The sequence below is a fragment of the Quercus suber genome, unplaced genomic scaffold, assembly GCF_002906115.3.
Source record: "Quercus suber isolate HL8 unplaced genomic scaffold, Cork oak 2.0 scaffold_103, whole genome shotgun sequence".
In the NCBI taxonomy this organism is placed as follows: Eukaryota; Viridiplantae; Streptophyta; class Magnoliopsida; order Fagales; family Fagaceae; genus Quercus; species Quercus suber.
Genome location: NW_027069568.1, coordinates 446,487 through 464,878, shown reverse-complemented (window position 1 = coordinate 464,878; position 18,392 = coordinate 446,487). Strand labels below are relative to the sequence as shown.

At 32.6% G+C, this 18,392-nt stretch overlaps 1 long non-coding RNA gene across 3 annotated transcripts in view; it reads right to left on the bottom strand.

Moving 5' to 3' along the window:
- Positions 1-2,723: 2,723 nt before the first annotated feature.
- The window catches only part of LOC112013243 (uncharacterized), a 46,401-nt gene continuing 30,732 nt past the window's right edge, over positions 2,724-18,392 (bottom strand). Inside the window, exons 2-10 of one of the 3 annotated variants that reach the window (XR_010629611.1) lie at positions 13,009-13,121; positions 12,668-12,760; positions 11,337-11,429; positions 10,639-10,699; positions 8,919-8,997; positions 7,613-8,768; positions 7,343-7,442; positions 3,375-3,537; positions 2,724-3,268 (exon numbers count right to left, since the gene is read on the bottom strand). This is a non-coding gene — a long non-coding RNA (uncharacterized LOC112013243). The other 2 variants (XR_010629609.1, XR_010629610.1) reach the window with 2 other exon arrangements.

The window sequence follows — 18,392 nt, the reverse complement described above, 5'->3', positions numbered from 1 at the left end:
ATGAAGATCATGAAATTGTTTGGTCACAAAACCCTATGGTGTATAAACACAGCAGCTTCTTCAAGAGAAAGAAGAACTAGGGCAAACTAGATTTCCGGTTACACTTTTCTGCACACTTGTGGAATTTTGCTCTTGTGCAACTTGTCTAACCTTTTACGGCCCTCAAAATAATCCTTATATATGTTTAAGGTTGTGAGAAAAAAAGCTCAAACATACATTCACTAATTGGATGAAAATCAGTTTGAAAAAACTGAACTTCATAAATCTCAACAAATACCCTATCAGTAGAGTAGCTATCGAGCCTCGGGCTAAAATAGCTCTCTTAAGGCTCGATAGATACTAGCTGTGAGCTTTAATGAACAACACTTCTTCACTTGATTCTTGGACAGACTCGCATGGTTTTAACACTTGAACTTGAAACCTTGTTTCTTGAAGCATTAAACACATTCTAGATCTACCCAATTATAAGTAAAGTGCATTTGTTAAAAGATTAACCAATTACATAAAATAGTGACATATGTTCCTAACATTGAATTATATATGTCCTAACAATTGCCCATTTCAAGTAACATGGTTTTGTTTTGTTGTAGCAGTAATAACATCTAAAATATTATTATATTTGAATAATTGTTATTTACGTTCTAGGAACTCTTGTAAATATTTTCACTATCATGATAATTATTATTTATTTTCTAAGTACAAACATTGAATTATCTTATTGAAGTATTGACTTATCTTTATATGCTAAAATTATTAATTGATATATATTAATTAGCTTCTTTTCAGAATTTCCTTGGTACTGTCTTTTGGACCTATAAGATGGGGACAGTCTAAAATTCATACTTGTTAGTATCTTGTGATTTTTTTTGATGTTTGATCAAATAACCTATATAAAAGCAAAGTTAGATGTAACAAATGCATACATTGCCCTTTTCAGGATCCTTGCCTAATTTACCTAGGAAAAAGTTAGGTGAGCTTAGTACTTAGTGCTATTGTTAATTATAAAAAAATCTAGTGTTGTTGTAAGGTAATATTTTTGGATGTCAAATATTCAAGAAGCATATGGATCTCCATAATTCATTGGTTGATGGAATTATATCTCCAAATGAAGAAAACTTGAATCAACTTCCATGGCATGTTGGAAAAGTATATAGGATCATGTTTAAGTATTGCATTGCATAATTGATGAGTACCCTCTTGCCTCTGCCAACATATGATGAATGCTTTTTTTTTTTTTTTTCCTGGAGAATGGCATTGTGCACTTTGCAACAGTGGAGGATGACAAAAAGCACAAGAAGGAAACTAAAGAAACAATAGAAGAAGTGATCTGGTTGTGCTTACTGTTTAAGATACCCTGGATGATGTTGATGAAGGGACAGATGGGTATTCTTTGCTCCTGGCAGTGAATAAAATATAGCTCTTCTTCATTATTTATATTGAAACAAAAACCCAGAGGTACATGGTCATTCTTTTTTCCTTATTAGCTTAAAGTAACATAGTGATGGGTATTTTACCAAGTTTAATTTGAATAATAAATTGGACATTTCTTTTTTCATTTCCTCCATTTTTCAAATAATTTTTCATTTTTAGTTGTGAGCATGGATTTTGACGTTCATGTGTATCCTTTCATAATTTCCTAGATTAACATGCTTTGCTCAAAATAAATGATGAATTGAAAATAATTTCAGCGATTAAAAGTTTCAATAAGTGGGTTTTTTTATAATATGGGACAGTACTGATCTTTGGAGTTGATTCATCAGACCTTGGAGTTAAATTATTTAGTTGATTTTTATGTTTTGTCCAATTGTGTTTCAATAAAGAAATCTATCAAGAAAAGTCCATACGATCTAGCAAACATTCCAACGCTCCTGACTGTCACTGCCCATTGGTGGATGGGACACACACAAGTCACACAACTGATCTAGACTGAGAAGCAGGATGAGGCAGAGAGAAAAAAAAATTAAATAGCCTAGAGAAATATAATATTTAGGCTAATGTAGGTGTATTCTTGTTAAAATAGTAAAAGTACAATTTTTTTGGGTTAATTTCACTAAAACTGTGTAGATGCCAAGGTGAATGCTCTAAGGCTTCAATTGGATTGTGGACCTTGTTATAAACCGATTTTTAGAGAACAACTCTAGCGCATGGTTTGGAGTGAACTGACGTTGGAGGAGGGGTGTTATGCGTGAAGCACAAAGGAACATATAATAATGCTAGCCAGATTAACTAATATATCAAACCTGAATTGAGATAGCACATGTAGAAGGAAAGACTAGTTGTCAATGGATTCTCTGGATCAGAACACCAATGGCATCAATATTTTGTCCAAATTTTGAAACTAACTGATGGGCATGGAAGCTGTAACTATGACATTGAGCTTGAGTCATGCCTCGAGAAGATAAAGAAGAACTTCACTACTTGCTTATTGGGCTTGTGGGAAAATTGTCGCGAAAGTGCTTATCAACACATGGATTGAGCCACTCATGACTTCGGATGTGCATAACTAAAAACATACCAAAACCTTCTGCAGGCATGATAAGTGTAATTGATTACTAACTGATGACAATAAAACATAATGGAGTCTGATTAAAAGCTATATGCCTATGAGCCACTTTTAAATTCTACTTGGTGATTAAAGCAATAAATAAATTTATAAACAAATCTATTTCTTTGTTTCATGACGCAGAATTGTGACTTTGGATGTTGCAGCATAGACTATGATCTCCCCAAATATTAGTTAGCTTTTGGTAACATTCCAAACATTGTAATTCTATATTTCTAAAGAACTCAACAACCACAACATACTTCATCATTGTGTCTAATGTCTATTCTATGCCATTGCCTCTATATATACACTCAAATTAGCACAGGCAAGAAGTTTAGAAGTCACTGCATCTACAATCAAACATTGAACTTAAAGAGAAGTTCATATGAAGAAAATAACGATGTCAAGAGTCCATTACGGTCAAGACTATCACTTAGGAACTGACCACAGGCAAGGAGCAGTTCTGTCAGATCTGACCTTGAGATCCAGCCAAAACATTAAGCCCTGACATCTTCATCATTGCCCAAGCAGATTCACTCATTTCCAATGATTCCATGGGTTAAGAAGAAGGCTGAGTGGTGGTCCTACTACTGTCTTGGCACCTCATTCTCATGTCACTGAGGAAATCAGAAGCTCTGGTTGGGTCAGGCTGTCCTATCCCCTTGAAGTCATAGAGGTGTTTCTGTATGAACTCATAGCCAATCTTCCCAATTTTGAGTGCAACTTCAGATGATCAAGAAACCGATGCAAACCAAAGCAACATTTAAACTTTTTTCAATTCCATAAAACAAGGGCATAAAATGAGAAAAGGCAGAGAACTAGTAAGTACCTAAAAGATACGCTATTTCTCATCAAAACCTTTTAAGGCCAAAAAGGGGAAGTGTCTGTATAATATTATCATCCAGTCATGGAATCTCGGCCAGTGCTTTGTTGAAGTATGAATAAATGTTGTCCCTTCGGCCTGTTAACACAGGATAGAAAGGGCCACAAGCCTGCGATGTCAAGTAAAACAGTTTACATCAGAGAACTCCAATAAAAAGAACAGCTAAATATTGCAAAATAATTAAATAAAGAGAAAACAGAGAGACGCATAAAATAGCTATCCTCAGCTTGGCTGCTGAGAAGTGGAGGTGAAGGGTTTGGTCCCCCAATAAAGGAGAAAAGATTCAACTAAACCAAGTGTAATGTAATTACTTGGCTGCAAGAAGTTGAAGAATCAACCAAGAACATCAAATTTGTTTGTTTATCTTCTCACCTTCAAAGAAACTGGTATAATGTGGACACAGAAGAATCAACTGGGGACAAAAGATATATAGGGAAGCACAATATATACATATATACACACACACACACACACACACAAAAACAAGTCATGAGAGAGAGAGAGAGAGAGGAATGGATTGTAAATCATAAAAAGAAAATTATTAACAATAGAATCGTGAATCAATATTAAAATGTTATGTGAAAGAGTTATCAAAATAGAAGTGTCCATTATTAGTTTTCCCAACAAAATAATACGTACAAGATATTTGAAGAGGGGCTAAAAAAATTTTGAAGAAGAAATGAAATTTTGGTTACTTCGAGGAATCCAATACCTCCAAATTTGATAAAATGGACTTTTTCAAGGGAGTCCACCTCTTACACAACATGTGTTTTAATTGAAATAATATCTGAACATGTTTTCAAAAACCCCCTGCTGAATTTATCAAATTGGAGACTTGGGTTGCCACAAAGCAAATATAATTCTATTCATCCTTCTCTAAATCGTTTACTTTCTCCCTCAAAATATTTGCATTTATCAAATTACCTGATCTAGATGTCAGCTAATAAACTGAATCCGCTCCTCCCAAATTCATCTCATACAATTTGATTTGAATGGTTAGTAAGCTATTAGACCTGGCAGGCAACCAATTCAGCTGCCTTCCCATATAACTGATATTAAACTAATTTGGAAGTAAAGTTAACAATGCAATAGTTTTCTCTTCAACAAAATCGAATTCATTAATATACTAGAAGACCAAATAACTACATGCAACAGAACATCTTAATAAGATGGGACAAAAAAAAAGTACTCTAAATTTAACCAGCATGTTTATCGGTGTTCATGCGTATCCTTTCATTCATTCCTCCATGTGCAAATTCATGTATAGCTAAGTTAGCTAAAAACTTTTGTGCTAACCTATTGCTATTTGTGCCAAGTGCTTAACAACCTGGGGAATTCATAATTTCCTAATATAACATGTTTTGTTCAAAATAAAGGATGATTTGAAAACAACCTCAGTGATTAAAAGTTTCAATGAGGGGATTTCTAAAAGAGCGCATATGAGACTGTATTTGTTTCTATAGTAGATTTATCAGACTTTGGAATTAAATTACTTATTAGTCAAATTGCATTTCAATCAAGAAATCTCCTTCAAGAAATGAAAAACCGAAAGAAAATTGACCTACATGAACTATAAGGGTAATGAAAAATCCTGAAAGTAATCCAGTTAGGTCATGTTTTGTACACCTTTTGAAGTTAGTCAATAATTAACATAGGTGGTATGAGTTGTCCATGAAGAGCCCCTTATAGTAATTTGATTTAGTCCAAGAAATAAGTAACGTGCCCACTTTTGGTAAGGTTTTCCAATTATATATGCCACATTTGTAGTACAGATGCTCCCTCCACCCTGAGAGAGAGAGAGAGAGAGGAATGGATTGTAAATCATAAAAAGAAAATTATTAACAATAGAATCGTGAATCAATATTAAAATGTTATGTGAAAGAGTTATCAAAATAGAAGTGTCCATTATTAGTTTTCCCAACAAAATAATACGTACAAGATATTTGAAGAGGGGCTAAAAAAATTTTGAAGAAGAAATGAAATTTTGGTTACTTCGAGGAATCCAATACCTCCAAATTTGATAAAATGGACTTTTTCAAGGGAGTCCACCTCTTACACAACATGTGTTTTAATTGAAATAATATCTGATCATGTTTTCAAAAACCCCCTGCTGAATTTATCAAATTGGAGACTTGGGTTGCCACAAAGCAAATATAATTCTATTCATCCTTCTCTAAATCGTTTACTTTCTCCCTCAAAATATTTGCATTTATCAAATTACCTGATATAGATGTCAGCTAATAAACTGAATCCGCTCCTCCCAAATTCATCTCATACAATTTGATTTGAATGGTTAGTAAGCTATTAGACCTGGCAGGCAACCAATTCAGCTGCCTTCCCATATAACTGATATTAAACTAATTTGGAAGTAAAGTTAACAATGCAATAGTTTTCTCTTCAACAAAATCGAATTCATTAATATACTAGAAGACCAAATAACTACATGCAACAGAACATCTTAATAAGATGGGACAAAAAAAAAGTACTCTAAATTTAACCAGCATGTTTATCGGTGTTCATGCGTATCCTTTCATTCATTCCTCCATGTGCAAATTCATGTATAGCTAAGTTAGCTAAAAACTTTTGTGCTAACCTATTGCTATTTGTGCCAAGTGCTTAACAACCTGGGGAATTCATAATTTCCTAATATAACATGTTTTGTTCAAAATAAAGGATGATTTGAAAACAACCTCAGTGATTAAAAGTTTCAATGAGGGGATTTCTAAAAGAGCGCATATGAGACTGTATTTGTTTCTATAGTAGATTTATCAGACTTTGGAATTAAATTACTTATTAGTCAAATTGCATTTCAATCAAGAAATCTCCTTCAAGAAATGAAAAACCAAAAGAAAATTGACCTACATGAACTATAAGGGTAATGAAAAATCCTGAAAGTAATCCAGTTAGGTCATGTTTTGTACACCTTTTGAAGTTAGTCAATAATTAACATAGGTGGTATGAGTTGTCCATGAAGAGCCCCTTATAGTAATTTGATTTAGTCCAAGAAATAAGTAACGTGCCCACTTTTGGTAAGGTTTTCCAATTATATATGCCACATTTGTAGTACAGATGCTCCCTCCACCCATGTAATGATGGAGGTAAACAGTATGTGTTTTGACCATATCCTCTTGACATGAGAGATTAGTGTCACACCATCTGTAAAGCAATAGGTGCATATTCTGAACTGTTTCAAAAGTGCATCTAGTCATACCAAATTTGGTTACCGGTCCAATGGCTTGTTGGAGATTTGGAAATACCTAGATTATATTGCTCTACTATTAATTGTGTTTGGATTAACTTATCGCTTATTTGCTGATTGTTGAAAATGTGCAAAACGTACAGTTGTACCTATAAATGTAAGTTTTTAAAAACTATACAAGAGGAGAACCAGGTGATACACTAGAGCAGATAACTACTTCCATAAGGCTTTGGATATTAATTTCTAACTTTTGTCTGAAATTAATATTTCTGGAAAATTTACTGCTGAAAATACCATGTTTACTTTAATATATTTTTTGTGGATGAATAATAGAATTTCATTTTAAACCAGTACGAAAGTACAAAAGTAAAATTCTAGGGCTATTAACTAGGCAAAAACAAAATGATATTGTTAGACAACAATGGGGCTATTAACTAGACTACTATTAAAAGCAACTAAAATAACTTTAGGAATGTTAACTCCAGATATTCGATGAATCCAACAAACACCATCACGTATATTCTTTATTGCACATTGTTTAACTAATAATCATAAGGATCACAGCAACAACAACAATACAAATACAAATACAAATGACAATATTGTAAACTTACAATATGCCCAAAGTATTTACTACTTCACGCAAACAATAGAGCCACCCCATTTAAAATGTTCAACCATGACAAAGTAGTGGGGTAGAGAAATGTGTTCTTACACTATAGCATAAACCAGGGCTAGACCAAAACGTGCAGTTCTGCAATAGCGAGCGAGTTTACTTTGTTGTGTAGCTATTGCTAGCATAAAAGCTTATCCACCTATAAGCAAAGGTTTTTCATCATTAACACAAGTACAGACATTTTTTGCCAATGGAAAGTAAATTAAAAATGAACAATCTGTTTGACAATATAAAAAGAAATTTTTTTAAGGAAACAATATTATGAAATAGAGTATTTTCTAACATATTAGTGTTGAAGTCAGAATATACCTTAAATCACTATTTGTTTCCACCAAACTCTTCTTGGACTAATTCCTTTGTGAGCATTCTTCTTGGATCTTCGTACCTTGTGTTGTTCTTTGCCAACCACATTTACCAGCCATTTTGGAAGTTTACTTGAGAATTCAAGGTAACCTATAGTCAATCCGAACATGAACCCTCATCCGTACCCCAACAATACAACTTTCCAATGAAACCAATTTCCAAACTTGAAATTATCGTCTTGAATGGTTAATGATGGCATTGCTGTTGTCCCTCAACATTTTCACAAAGTCTTGTTAATGGAAATCCACATAACCCCAAGTTTGGTTTTTCACTTGATAACACAAGATAACCCAAACCTAATCCAAACATGAATCCACATCCGTACCCCAACAATACAACTTTCCAATGAAACCAATTTCCAAACTCGAAGTCATCATCATGAAAAGTTCATGATGGCGATGGTTGTTGTCATCATGAAAAGTTTTCTCATGAAGACTTCGAGTTTGGAAATTGGTTTCATTGGAAAGTTGTATTGTTGGGGTACGGATGTGGATTCATGTTTGGATTAGGTTTGGGTTATCTTGTGTTATCAAGTGAAAAACCAAACTTGGGGTTATGTGGATTTCCATTAACAAGACTTTGTGAAAATGTTGAGGGACAACAGCCATGCCATCATTAACCATTTAAGACGATGATTTCAAGTTTGGAAATTGGTTTCATTGGAAAGTTGTATGGTTGGGATATGGATGTGGATTCATGTTTGGATTAGGTTTGGGTTATCTTGTGTTATCAAGTGAAAAACCAAACTAATCGTCTTGTGGGGATGATACCACCACAGATGTAACTATTCCCTTACTCTCTTTATATTTTAAGAGTATATAACATTCTTTTTTTTCTTTTTCTTTTTTGATTTGGAATAGGGGAATGGGAAACCTAGACTCAATGCTTAGCGGAATGGAATAAGGACTTAAACTCACGCCAACTCCAAAACTGCATGCGGCAGTTGGAGTCGCGGAGAGAGTTGTAAGTCCCTCTCCTAACACAGTTGTAGTCAGCAAGGGAGAGATCAGGTAACACCTCAGATGCAACTGTTCCCTTACTCTCCTTTTTTGTTAAGTCTACCTGTGAAGAAGTCTGATGCTGACTCTATCACCGTCCCGATCTAATTATCAAAAGACCAAAAAGTGTATGAATTAGCCAAGCCTAAATAACAAAATGTATACCACCCAAAGGAGAATAAACAAGAGTCCCACTTACAGCTCCAAGATATCACATACTATACTATTATTCTAGAAATTACAAATAGACTTACTTGGAAATACATGGGGCAAAGTTTTGGATTTTGAATCACCCTTCTTGTAGTGCGTCTACAGATCAATGGCACTTCTCAACTGTAATCATGAACACAAAGAAATTCAGAAATCAAGATGGAACTTTCTTTTATAAGAATTTAGAATATAATTTAGTTACAGAATCTAAACTCCTAGCAAGCAAATGAACCATCAAAGTCAATAAAAAGTGTCCTATTAACTAGATAAAGCCATAAACCACTACATGCATATCCAAGCTTCACAACAACTTATCCCCCCCAACCCTCAAAATCCAAATCCCAAAAAAAAAAACAAAAAAACAAAAAGACAAAAACAAAAACGAAGCTTCACAATAAGTTATTATATATGATTATTTAATTGTAATTATTTAGTACACCAGCAGCCACGTTTCTTCCCCTCACATAACAATAAGTCTCACTAATTAAATTCATGGTAGGTCTTGTCATTCATGTGAGAGGAGAGAGCATTGCTCAAGGAGTATTCTATAACTTTCCATTATTTAGATAGATATAAAATGACTTAAAATCTAAATGAGTTCCAACATAATTCAAAAGTAAATGGGAGATTATTTGAGTCAAACTTATTCAACTCCAAAGAAATCCTGAGATGAATTAAATCTAATCTTATATCTGGAACATGTTATCATAAGATAACGCTCACTTTGGTCAAAGTAAGAGCACATCATAATTTAAAAGCACATCTTAAATTATGATATGTTCGATTGATTCTTGATGTGAATTTCATGTAAGAGAATAGAATCATGTGCATTCAGGTCAATGTAATGCAAACACAACTTTTTGAGTGAAGTTGAGTTTTTGAATCATCTTTTTGAAATTGAAACTATAAACATCCTAGATAGAGCAACAAATCAAAGATTCCAAGATACTACCATCATAATTACTTCAAGTCCAGCCCAAGTTTTACACTTAACCATGCCAATGCCATTTTACAAGAAACGTAGTTGGCAGAATATGACTAAAAGATATTACTTATATCCCTGGAAAATCATCTTTTTAGGGTGTAGGGTAAACCCCTCTCACCAAGAATACTGCTTGAAAGTTACAGAAAGGCATGAATCAGCAACCCAATCAAAGTCATTGGTAGAAAAACAACTACTAGTGCCATACTGACGTATATCAAATTCCAGTTCGTGGAAAATCAACCAGCTTTCAGTTTCAGTTTGTTATTTTACCCATTTAGAGTCAAATTATACACAAACATTATTTTTTGGTAAGTAAAAACTCTTTACATTCCATACACAGGAAATAATTTTCAAAAGCTCAACATGGATCCAACCAAAGGCTAATGACTACACATACATTATTGAACATATCAAATGCATTAATAGGAAATACGCTACCTTCTACTTCATTTCTAATTTTCTAGATGGTGAATTATCTAAATCCGAACAATCTCTTAAGTAGAAGCGTAAGATCTAGTTAAACTTTAGGCTATAATTTTAATTACAAAGAGACAGACATTTAAATATTTCCCTAGTTCCATTGCTGCATGACCGTGACCCAAGTTGCATAATGGCATATTCCTTAACCACATAAGTTTGAAAATTGAAATAATAAGAAAATTCACAAAAATGAAACAAATTTGAAGCAATTAAAATGTTACATAGAGAATAATTTGAGTATAATTGAAAAGTAGTGCCACATAAACAAATTACATAGACAAAAATAGAGTTCACCACACCTTTAGTAAATGCAGATCTTTCTCAATCTCTGGGGTGATGGTTTGTGCAGGCAAGTCAAACCTATGTACATTTTACCAACAAAAAAAAAAAATGTAATTATTGATAGCAGGAAAAAAAATTATAAAATTATAAATGAACAAATCTTGTTAGTTGAGACCCAAAAAAAAAAAAAAAAAAAAAAAAACCAAATCCTCCCACCTTACACCTAAGACTATTTGAGGAGAGATTTAGAGATTAAGTTGAAACTGAAATATGCTAAATACACCCTAACACAATATTTAGAACCCTTAACACAAAGTTTTATGGCTAAGTTGATTTTAACACTAAACTAAACAATATAGTCCAAGTGTGAGTTACTTAGCAAATTTCTAGCTATAAGCTAAAACTTAACTAATAGTTCATAAGCACTACCAAACACTTCATAAGCTCGAGAATGTGAAGCACAAAATTTATACATTATAAATAAATTGAAATTAATTAAAACTCACCAATATTCTACTTTTTCATACTGGAAAACCTATCTACATCAGCCACTATAGTTGGCTTTGATGCTCCAACAACCATTATATAGCCCCAAACATCATTCCAAATTCAGAGGTTAGAGCAAATTGCTAATTATTTACAAAGGGGCAGAACAATCTCATCAAGTCACAACAACAAATTAAAGAAGTAAAAATTAAAGAAATAAAAAGCATACCTATTATTATTGATCACTCATCTAGCCTGGAAGAAGAATAGCATCAAATCTGTCTGCTCCAAACATCCCCAAAACTGGATAGAGTGGAAGTCCCTGCAAATAATTCAAACATAACTTAGCGCTATTTGTTCTAAAAAACATTTAAGCATAAATCAACTTCAAATTCTAATGGACGTGGCTGAAGCTTATGACCCACAGCCTCATTCTCCCTTTCTCTTTTTTTCTTTATTTTCTTGGTAAATATTGCTCTTTGAAGAAGTCAACAATAAGCAAAATTAGACACAGCAAGCAAGGAAAAAAAAAATTAAAACATGAGTAGGAAGTGCAAAGAAAGCAAGAAAGAAATTAAACCTATAAACAATACACGCACACAAAATTTGTTGTATATCAAAGAAACTGACATATTAGTCAGTTCATGGAGTCATACAAGTAGTTAAGTTGTCTACAATCACAAAATAAATTAATTATGTCATATGTAAAGGAAGAATCATGCTCTATAGACTATAATTATGAAATTATATACTAATTTAAGTCATCAAGAATATGTCAATCAGTTCGGTCATATTGAAGACTAATTTTGCAAGTATCACCAGAATTTGATAATTTCAATTATTGGGGGCATTGCTCTCTTTTTCGTATTTCAATAATTCAATCAAAACTACATCTCCTAACGTATTTTTTTGCAAGAATATAACCAGAATAACTTGTAAATTAGCATTGTTTCTCTCTCTCTCTCTCTCTCTCTCTCTCTCTTTTATTTTATTTTATTAAGGTAGTTTTTCATTTGTGGTTGAGATTTTCTTTCTTAAGTTTGGATGGAGGGGGAAGGAGGGGGAATAATGGAGAGTAGAGTAGTTTTGGCTTAGTCTTCTTCTTCTTCTATTCTGTTTAGAATTGGTTTTCTTTTGATTATTTGGTTAATCTCCATATTTATAACCAAATTGTCCATTTCCATAAAAATTTGATTTTAAATAGCCATAGTATATAACTACTCAGATTTATGATCATATATCAAATTTAACAGGAATTTCATCGAACATATATCATGCAACACCAAAAGAACATGTAATTTTAGATTTAAATATTATCAGAAAATTTTCTGCTATAACCAATTTAATAATTTACATTGAAAAATTAAATTTTTACAAAAATAGTATAGCTACTCAGATTTATCACAACATAAGGGGGAAAAAAAGGCTGAGTGAAAAGATCTCACATAAAATTTAAAAGGAATTTCATCAAGCGTATGTCATGCAACACCAAAAGAACACCTATAGAATAAGTTAATTCAAAGCAACCCAAAAAGGTGATGATTCAGAAAAAGCACTTACCATTTCATCCCATCTAGCAGTTAAGTTCCCAACAGATGGACCCATGAGTATAGAATATTGGCCAACAGCTTTGATGACCCTGAAACTGAAATTCTGTATTTTGATTGAACAATGAGAAAAATAGTATGAGACCCAAGATAAAAATAAATAAATAAAAAAACAAATTTCAACCACAAATTTAAAACTATCTTAGGAGACACAGTTTTGATTGAAATTGACAAAACCCACCACGGGCTCCAAACCCATCAGACTATGCTGATCGTTTAAAAGAAAAACACTCCCAAACATAACCATAAATCATATTTAACGGGAAAATTTATAAAACAAAATTAAAAAATTACCGGTAATGTATTCGGAGGAAAACGGTGGTATAGGCCCTCAGATTTTTCTAAAAATTACCGGTAATGCATCTCCAATTTTTTTTTCTTAGATTTGCTACAGTAGCTCTCCAGGCCTGGAGAGCACTGTAGCATATCTAAAAAATATTTCCCCTCCAAATAATACAGGATGAATTAAAAAAATACTTTTTTCTCTTCCCTCCACCCTCTCTCTCTCTCTCTCTCTCTCTCTTGCTTCTCTTTAGAAAAAACACTCTCTTTGCTTCCCATCAGAAAACAACGGTGAAGCACAAAATTGATAGAGCTCTCAATTAAAATACAAACTCAAATCACAATTTTAAAACTAATCAAATTAGAACCCAAAAATAAAAAAAATAAAAAAAGAGCATAGCTGACCCATCTGAGCCTCGGTGGGAGGAGGACATGCAGTGGTGCTTCTTGAATGCTCTGGAGTAGACGTAGTGCTAGAGAAGGAAAAAAAAAAGTGAAGATTGAAGACAGAGCTCCAGACAAAGTGCTAGAGAAGAAAAGAAAGAAGAAAAGTGAAGATAAAGAGGATGGAGCTTTAGACGAAGTGCTATATATAAAAAGAAAAAAAAGAAAAGTAAAGATAGAGATAAGGGAAAGGTGTGGTGGAGAAAAAAAGAGGAAAAAAAACGTGTGAATGAAAAAAATAAAGGGAAAATAAAATAAAGTACAAGAAATTAAAATTGAGAAATTCTACTATCATATTTTTACAATAATTTTTAAGTAGTGAGTTGTTACTATTTAATACGATAAAAAAAATAGTTAAGTGATGTATTCAAATTAAAATCAGTAATAACTAACCACATATAATTTATTGTGAAAATATTGTAAAATGTTAAAAATGTAACACTTCTCATTAAAATTAGATGAATGAAAAAAGATTGAAAAATAAATATTAAAGAAAGAATGAATGAAGATATAATATTTAAATAAGATAGAGAAAATTATAAAGGGTTTGTTGAAAAGTGTATTTAAAAAAATAAGTAGATAAAAGGTAAAATAAACTGTTCACTTTTCAAATAGTACAAAAATTGGAAAGCGAGAAGCTCTTAAGGCAGCGAATGGGATTTGAGAAACAATTATCTTATTTTACCTCTTAAAATGGGTCTCATTGGATTGTTAAGGGAATCCACGAGTGTACACTGTACAGGCCTAACGTCTTTATCAAAAAAAAAAAATTTAATTAAAAAGGAAGTTGACGTGTGAAGCTTAGGGTTTGTTTAGATACAACTTATTGTTGCTAAAAGTTATTAAAAACTGATTGTTGCTGAAAACACTGTAGCAAAATAATTTTTAAATAGATGAATAGTATCGTGGGTCCCATTTTTAATATTTTTTAATATATAAACAGTATATAAACCGTGCGTAAACAGTACACACACTGTTTATGCACAGTAATTTTTTCCCAAAAAGTCAAAAATTCGGGAAAAAAAAAGGGTAGAAAACGCAACAAGTGAAACGCAACGCAACTTTACTCCAAACGTGTATCCAAACGGACCGCAACAGTATTTTTCAGTTTTCAGTTTCAGTTTTCAGTTTTCAACTGTATCTAAATGGAGCCTTAGTCCAAAAACGTGTGGTCTGACTCTAAGACTCTAATAAGTAACTCTAGTCTCTAGCGTCTCCCACTTGCATCTTTTGAAAAAAAAAACTGTATAGCCGTTTGGGTTAGTGAGGTACAGACTATATAGTCATGTCATAAACTTGCCACTTGCATTTTTTGAAAAAAAAAATGCCGCATGGGTTAGTCATTCTTTGCCACTTGCGTTTTTTGAAAAAAAAAACAATAATAATAATAGAGAGATGCTACGTCTACAATAATTTTATAATATTTTTACAATAAATCACAGGTATTTAGTTGTTATTGGTTCAAATTTGAAACTAACATAAAAATTACTTTTTTGCTCCAACAATAACAACTAGTAACACCCTGCCACTTAGGATTTGCTGTAAAATTATTGTAGACATATCATTTCTCATAATAATAATAAAAAACGATGCTTGTCACAAACTCACTGTTTGAGTCAGTACAGTGTGGCGTGCAAGTTATTTTTTTCCTCTTTTGATCTCAGCCACACATGTCATTCCCCTTTTGTTGTTTCTCACTCAGCTACTCTAATCAGTCATTTCACCTCTTTACTCTCGTTTCTCCTCTTCAGCTTTCACTCTTTTGTCAATTCGTGACACAATTTTGTCAAGTATCGTGTGGCGTGCAAGATATTTTTTTCATCTTTTGATACAGCCACACATGTCTTTTCCCTTTCGTTATTTCCCACTCAACTACTCTTATTGGTCATTTCTGCTCTTCAGCTTTCACTCTTTTGTCTGACACAATTTTGTCAAATCTCTTGGGCTACACAAATCATCAATAATACAAGAGAGAGAATTGACAAAAGTTTCTCATCACTTGTCTTATAAATTTTTTTTCCTTTTGATAGAGACCAATGACGTGATATTTAACAACAATTACAACATCAATGCAATTTGAAAACTAAGACTTTTTCTTTTTTTGACTAAGACTGAAGACTTGTAATTATTTGTGGAAAACTGAAATCATGAAAATTTCGTGGAAGAAGGCCTCTCAATCTATGCATGAATGATAATTATTAAATTTTCATGAATTTCATTTTCATACTGTTATCACATGAATGAATGGATGATGTGCATGTATTCACGTATAGGCAATCAAAAAAGTGATGAGAAACATTTGTTAATTCTCTCTCTTTTAAATATTCTTTCTTAAAACAGAACGTTTCTTTTTTTTTTTTTCATGCTTTCTAAAATAGGAATGTGCTTTGCTTGAATGACTGGAATGAGCTTGATTGATTATTGGCTATGAGTTGGATTTCATTACAAGTTGATGGAAAAGGTCAGGATCAGAAGCAAGTGAATTATTCATACTATGAAAATGATTTGACAAGAGATTTATTTGCATTCTATATAGGAAAATTATTCAAATGATACTTTGCGCATGTTTGGAATTTTTCGTTGCTGATAATTTAGTAGTTACTAGGCTTAAACTAGGCTTAGGGCTACATGGGTTTGGAATAATTAAACTCTAATTCAAAATAACCCAAAAGTCCCATAATTAAAAAAGAAAAGAAAAAAAGAAAGAAAGAAGAAGCCCAAAAGGATCATTATTAAAGACAAAAAATTGTCCTAGAAATGGAGAGTGAGCTCACACGAGTAGTGAGAGTGGGACAGAGTTAAAAGTGTCTTGAGTGTGTGAGAGCCACTGCAGCTAAACTATTGAATAAGTCTGAATCCCATATGGCCCATGCCCATGTTACTATGCAGAATAATTGAAGGCAAATGTGCCAAATTCTTCTACTATGGTTTTGATTTGATAGGTAACACTAATCTCTTGGCCCATGCCACACTATGTCTGTATGACCATGAAGACTACTAGGAAATATAAAACCGAAATTACTTCAACAAATAATTCACGCAAAGCTCCTTCAACACATTATTCAACACATTAAGAGATTTCTAGTCTACTAGGAAATATAAAACCAAAATTTACTTCAAGTCTTTGACAAGGTTTCTCACCTAATAAAAGTTAAGAGATTTCAGGACCATTTAGCTAAAGAGTAGGGCCACTAGCACATGTAACAATGAAAGACACATTATTCAACACATTGAGAGATCATGCAAATTAGTGAAACATCATTAAGCGCATATCCAAGTAATTTAGCCAAAAATAAATAAATAAATAAAACAAAACAAAACAAAAGGGCATGTCCAAGTAACGTAAGCAAACTAAGAAAAAAGCTCATTTAAAAAAAAAAAATCCATGCTCATTTAACTTAAAATTTAACTGCTCTTTTAAAATTTAACTACTAGCTCTTCTAAAATTTGCATGATCTCTTTTTTTAATGAGCTCATTTCTTAATATTGCTTACTTTGATATGCTCTTAATGATGTTTCAACAATTTGCAGATCTCTCAATGTGTTGAATAATGTGTCTGTCATTGTTACATGTACTAGTGGCCCTACGTTTTAGCTAAATAGTCCTTATATCTCTTAACTTTGATTAGGTTAGAAGCCTTGTCAAAGTACAGTATGAGTTGTGTTAAGGACATAATTTTTGACACAATTTTGTATTACAACTCACCAAACGACAAATTATAATTAGTAAGGGTATGTCAATGGCCATGTGATATTATATTAATGTAGTCCTTAAGGTTATACAGGCATAATGGCATGGGACAAGAGATTAGTGTTTCCTATCAAATCAAAAACGTAGTACGAGAATTAGGGTTTCGGCATAAGTGCCTTCAATTATTCCACATAGTAACATGGACCATATAGGATTTAGACTCATTCAGTAGTTATAAAGTTGTAGCGGGAGACAGCACGCCCTCTCCAGCTCTCTCACACTCTTAATTCTATCATGTGATGTATTGTGGGGGCTACACATATTTCAAATAAAATTGTCAAATCATCAATAATCAATCAAGCTGGTACTATCCTTCCTATTTTAGAAAACATGACAAAATGAAACATTCCTTTTTAAGAAAGAATAATTAAAAGGGAGGTTCAGTTAATGTATGCCCTTAGGACATACAATAACAAATTCATTTTTGGTAAAATTTTATTGGGACTTGAAAAAGCTATCAAAACTTTTTTAATTTCCGATAAAAAATTTTCTAGAAGTGGTATAATATTGTGTGCCCAGGCACACGTTAATACAAGTTATTGTTTTCCTCTTTTGATCTCAGCCACACATGTTTTTTCCCTTTTGTTGTTTCCCGCTCAGCTACTCTTATTAGTCATTTCACCCCTTTACTCTCATTTCTCCTCTTCAGTTTTCACTTTTTTGTTAATTCGTGACACAATTTTGTCAAGTACCGTGTGGCGTGCAAATTATTTTTTTCCTCTTTTGATCTCAGCCACACATGTCTTTTCCCTTTTGTTGTTTCCCATTCAGCTACTCTTATTAGTCATTTCACCCCTTTACTCTCATTTCTCCTCTTCAGCTTTCACTTTTTTGTTAATTCGTGACACAATTTTGTCAAGTACCGTGTGGCGTGCAAGTTATTTTTTTCCTCTTTTGATCTCAGCCACACATGTCTTTTCCCTTTTTAAAACCATCTTCAAGCTTCTCGTAAGTCATAACTATTATTCCTTGGTTACCACTTAACTTCTTCTTGAATAACCTGTACTATAAAGAATGCTTTTCCTCCAAAATGACAACTAGTCAAAGGAATTTTTTCTTGATCTAGTTTCATTGGAAATTTTTTTATGAAAAATTAAAAAAATCTATCAAAACAATTAATTAATTTTTCATTTTCATAAAATGTTTTTAAAATAGTTTATTAATAATATCCTAAGGACACATGGACATTCTGGGACTTTTG